Here is a 5,670-nt window from a genome sequence, read left to right as displayed (position 1 = left end):
GGAGTGTGGGTAGGGGGAGAAAAGCGCGCCCTGAAGTAGCGCCGGACCGGAAGTACCGGACCGGAAGTGACGCGTAGGGGACCCGCGCATGCGCACACGGCTACTAGTGCAAGTGTGGGCAAAGAACTGCCCCGGAGTGGGAGTATAATAGCGCTAGTGGGAGCGCTGGGAGGAAAACAAGGTTAACCCTAACATACATAGCTGGCCGGAACTAGCCAGGTGAAATGTAAATAGACCCACTAGGGATCCACGTGTCTGGTACCCATTCTTTTACGGTAGACCACTTATGGGTTTAATATACACTCTGTCTCGGTATATATAGTAACATTGCCATCTTGTCACTGTGACAGGTTATACCCTAAGCTTAAGGGATCACTTGCTCTTCCTCCACCACTGCCACCTATATGCATAGATATCAAAAGACTAGAGGTAAATTTCGTATAGTCCATAATCATGATTTTCTAGTGACTATTGTGCTCCGCCGTTCCTGATTATATGACTTTCGTGATTTCTGTGCTAATTGTGTGTTGCTTTGTACATTTTCCTTTCCCCCCCCCCCCTCCTTTTTTTCTTTTGGTGATGTGATTTATATATATATATATATATATATATATATATGTAACTATGCCATTTCTTCTGTATATATGATACACTGTTATTTATACATTTTCTCTGTTCTTCCAGTAACCCCATGAATAAGACCCGGGAGGGTCGAAACGTCGGGTTCATTGTCTATTTTTTTCCAAATGTGGCAACTACTAATTTTGTGTTGAATAAATATTGGCATATACCTTTTTGCATTTGACCAGTTTTGAGTGTGCGGTAATTTTCTTCTATGATTGACTTGACCATACGGTCAGTTTACCAGCACCTCATTGTCCCTGACCTGAGTGCACACCATTTTTCTACTTATGTGATTTTTTCTTGGTGTAGCACCGGTCTACCAGATGTCGTCTGATACCTTTGCTTACGACGCCGCAACCAGCTCCAATATCCTATCCCAAGTCTCGAACTCGAGTGAGTTCCTGAAAACTCCCCTTCATGAACTCAGAACGAGGGATTATGAGAAGGAACGACGGAAATTAATTTCTTTTGATCTACACTGCATTACTTTGGCGGAATATCACAAGCAAGGAAAAATCCCGAGGGGCCTCAGGTGCAACCTACGCCCCACCCTGTTTTCAGAAAATCCGGATTTCTGTGACAAGTACAAGAAGATTTTGAATAAATGTTCTTTGGACATAATTATACTAACCATTGAATTTTTGCAAAAAGCTATCACCGAGACTAAGGACAGCATTAGAGCAATAGAGACTCAACTATCCTCGACTTTGGCATCTGCTGATTGGTCCAGCCTCAAAGATAAGACAGACAAGATTCTTGCTGATCATCAAAAATTCTTGGAAGAAAAGAAACGTCAAAAGTTTCAACGAGACAACAACGATTACACCCACAATAGGGTTTATAGATGGAACGATTCTACAGGCAACACTCCTTGGCGCCGTCCATACCAACGCAAAACAGGCTCCTTCAGCACGGAAAGCGACTCGTCCACAGGCTCCAGCAGACCCCATTTTTTATCGAAAGGCCGCAGGGGAGGTTACCAGCGTACCGACCAACAAGAAGATCGAGGAAAAATGACAACTCGGTCACAGGTAAGGCATCTAACCTAGTTATTAATATTTCAGGTTATACGCTCTCCCCTGCGGAACTCGACGTACTGCAAAAAGGACTGTCATTCTGTCCCACTCCTATCTGGGACAATTTCCAGCTGGAGCGAGACCTACAAAGACTGTATCGTCTAGTGAGATTGAAAACTCACTTCGGGACATTGACGGGAAACTCCGAGAACAGAGTGTCTCCCAACGGGGACGTCTCTGTTGCGGAGATCCCTCTGACATCATTGGGACTGAGGAACCCTAGTTCCTTTAACCCTCCCCATATGTTCCATGCTGTTGAAACATTCATCTCTTTTGTCGACAAGGATGTTAAGGATCTGTCTCACCAATATCGTTTGGGTTTCTTCCCCACTCGTGCTAATCTGACACCATCAGAAAAACAAGCACTCACCTCTTTACGTAACAACAAAACCATTGTCATTAAACCGGCGGACAAAGGCGGGGCAATAGTGGTACTAGATCGCACACTATACTCCACGGAGGTATTACGCCAACTCTCGGACACCAACACATATAGGGTGGTACCAAGGGACCCCTTGTTCGATATCCGGAGAAAAATTGAACATGTCATCAAAACATATAGTGACAATGGTATAATTGACCAACAGACAGCCAAATTTCTTACTAACCCTCACCCGACTACCCCGGTATTCTATATACTACCTAAAATACACAAGTCCCTAACAAATCCTCCCGGTCGTCCCATAGTGGCATCCACCGACTCGATTTTGTCACCTTTATCAGTTTTCTTAGAGAAAATTCTGACACCCTTGACTAAGAACAACAAGTCTTTCATGCTAGACACAGGTCACTTCCTCAGCGTACTAAGACAGTATGGCAATGCTCCCCCTGACAGTCTCCTTGTTACTATGGACGTGAACAGCCTCTACACCTCAATCACTCACGAGAAAGGCATTGCAGCCTCGAAACTACTTCTGGAGAATTCGGGTAAATCCATTACATATATACAGCTTTGCGTAGACCTTTTGAGATTAGTCCTTTACGAAAACTATTTCCTCTATGAGGATACTTATTACGTACAGTGCCAGGGGACCGCGATGGGCTCTAACGTAGCACCAGCGTATGCTAATACATACATGAATTCATTCGAAGAGAGTTTTGTATATACTGACGCCAGATACGTGGAACACGCCCACTGCTACTTACGTTATATTGATGACATTTTTTTCATCTGGACGGGTTCCATCGACACATTACAAGCATTCCACCAGACTCTCAACTCCGTGTACCCAGAGCTCCAGTTCACGATACACTCTGACCCCACCCAAATCTCCTTTTTAGACACTCTTGTCCGGAAGGATGACCAGGGCAATCTGTCAACTGATCTCTTTAGCAAACCAACAGACTGTAACAGCCTCCTACATTATTCTAGCAGTCATCCAAAAGCCACACGCAACAGCCTTCCCCGCTCGCAATTCACCAGAGTAGCCAGAATTGTCTCTAACCCAGACATACTTCCGACACGCCTAGAGGACATGTCCCAAAAATTCCGAGAGAAACAATACCCACAACGCCTACTTGACCGAGAGAAAACACGGGTCCTTCAACCACCATCTATAACCTTGAGCAACACCAATGAAAACAGGGTCCCATTTGTCCATACATTTCACCCTTTTATGCCTAAAGTTGAGAGAGTGATCCACAAACATTGGCCCCTCCTAAGAAAAGCCTACCCTAACATTACGAGCTTTTCTGCACCGCCTCTCATGTGCAATAGGAGAGCCCCTAACATCAGGGACAAATTGGTTCGGGCAGACATAGTTAGTCAACGCACCACTACAAGCCAAACCACACTGGCCCCACATCGCTCAGGGACATTTCCGTGTCTCAATTGCGCTTCCTGTTCAAATGTGATCAAATCGGACAGCGTAACACATCCTAGGACAGGTAAAACATATCCGATCCGTGGCTACCACACGTGCAATTCCAACTTCGTGGTCTACGTAATAAAATGCCCGTGTGGCCTTTTATACGTGGGCGAGACAACTCAGCACGTGAAAGATCGCATAGCGAGCCACAAGTCTACTATTCGTTGTAGTAAAACGTGGCTACCCATCCCGGAGCACTTTATCAAGCACAGGCACACGGTGGCGCAGCTTAAATATCAAGTCATCGAACAGGTTCCCAGACCCAGGAGAGGGGGGAACCACATCAGACAACTTAAAATGAGGGAGACATTTTGGATCCACAAATTGGAGACCCTAAGCCCCAAGGGTCTCAACAGGGATATCGATTGGCTACTGTAATGCTTTACTAACCTTAGTTTTTTTGTACCTTCCAGACACGTTGAGTCATCCTCTCACTAGGTGAGTTTTTCATTTTACCATCCATAGTTTACTCTCCATTTTTTCATTTTTTCATTTTTCTTTTTCTTTTCTTTTTTTACTTTTATTTTTATTTTTATTTTTTTTCATTTTTTTCGTGTTTTTTTTCGCTATTATCATTTTTATTCATCTTTTTATTCATCTCTTTTATTTACCTCATCTCTTTCTTATTTTTTTTTCAATTTTTGCTTCTTACTTTTTGTACTTATTTTTTCATTTTTTGCTTATTTTATTACTGCTGTATTCTCCATATGTTTATCATTATTATTCTGTCTCATCTTGGTTTTTTTTCCATCATGGTCCTTATTAGGTTTTTCTCATTTCACATTTCCCTCATGGTTCACTTTTTTGCCCGTCTTATACATATTTCACTCTAGTCCGCTTCTCGCTTTCATAGCGTCCACCCATCATCCTGGGTTATATTGGTCCAACTTTTCCATTTCATCTCTATACCACTTACATACCCCTTATTATGTAGTCCTTACATCCCACTCACCTTTATATCTATACAGCATTCAACTTTATTTCCACCACACTTCATTCCAGTGGGTCTATTTACATTTCACCTGGCTAGTTCCGGCCAGCTATGTATGTTAGGGTTAACCTTGTTTTCCTCCCAGCGCTCCCACTAGCGCTATTATACTCCCACTCCTGGGCAGTTCTTTGCCCACACTTGCACTAGTAGCCGTGTGCGCATGCGCGGGTCCCCTACGCGTCACTTCCGGTCCGGTACTTCCGGTCCGGCGCTACTTCAGGGCGCGCTTTTCTCCCCCTACCCACACTCCTCAAGCCTCCATCCTAGACCATGCAGCAAGGCGCGGGATGCGCCGCTGACTTCAGATAGGATCTCACACAGGACGACTCTCAGGTACTCTCACGGCGCTACCTCCCCCCTGCCCTGCCGGTCCGCTCCGGATCACAGTTACTAGGCTACCATATTCTATTTCTGCAGGCCCACTGGCTACAAGGCGGCCCTCCCTCTATCAGGCTTCCTTCTACTTGGGACAGCAGCCCCCACTGGCCCCACTATCAGGTATATATACCCTGTGTACCTACATACTGATGTGTGTTTTCCTGTTGTAATGATCATCTTATATTCATGTGGGCTACCCTATCTAGATCTCCACATAACACTAGGTTACCCTGGCACCATTATGGAAGGCATATCCCATATACATACATGCTTTTATACCAACACTACGCCATTTAGTTTCTAAACTCTGCACAGCACCATACCCTCCTCGTGCCTTCATGGGACCTATTTCCCATATACGTACGTGTATTTATTATTATCTACCATTGTGCCAGCTATCATTTATTTGTACCGTCAGTGTGGTCCTCTATACCAGGATTCTTAGGCCCCTTTGCTTCCCATATACTTACCACCTCAGTCCCACATACTACACCACTAGGGATCCACGTGTCTGGTACCCATTCTTTTACGGTAGACCACTTATGGGTTTAATATACACTCTGTCTCGGTATATATAGTAACATTGCCATCTTGTCACTGTGACAGGTTATACCCTAAGCTTAAGGGATCGCTTGCTCTTCCTCCACCACTGCCACCTATATGCATAGATATCAAAAGGCTAGAGGTAAATTTCGTATAGTCCATAATCATGATTTTCTAGTGACTATTGTGC

At 44.4% G+C, this 5,670-nt stretch overlaps 1 long non-coding RNA gene across 1 annotated transcript; it reads left to right on the top strand.

Annotated features, from left to right (window-relative positions):
* The first annotated feature begins 1,262 nt into the window (after positions 1–1,262).
* LOC138663992 (uncharacterized) lies at positions 1,263–5,059 on the top strand. Its single transcript, XR_011318269.1, has 3 exons — positions 1,263–1,655; positions 3,982–4,006; positions 4,977–5,059. It is a non-coding gene; the product is annotated as an uncharacterized lncRNA (long non-coding RNA).
* Positions 5,060–5,670: the final 611 nt, after the last annotated feature.

Source organism: Ranitomeya imitator, chromosome 2 (genome assembly GCF_032444005.1).
Source record: "Ranitomeya imitator isolate aRanImi1 chromosome 2, aRanImi1.pri, whole genome shotgun sequence".
Lineage (NCBI taxonomy): Eukaryota > Metazoa > Chordata > Amphibia > Anura > Dendrobatidae > Ranitomeya > Ranitomeya imitator.
This window is presented reverse-complemented; position numbering and strand designations above follow the sequence as displayed.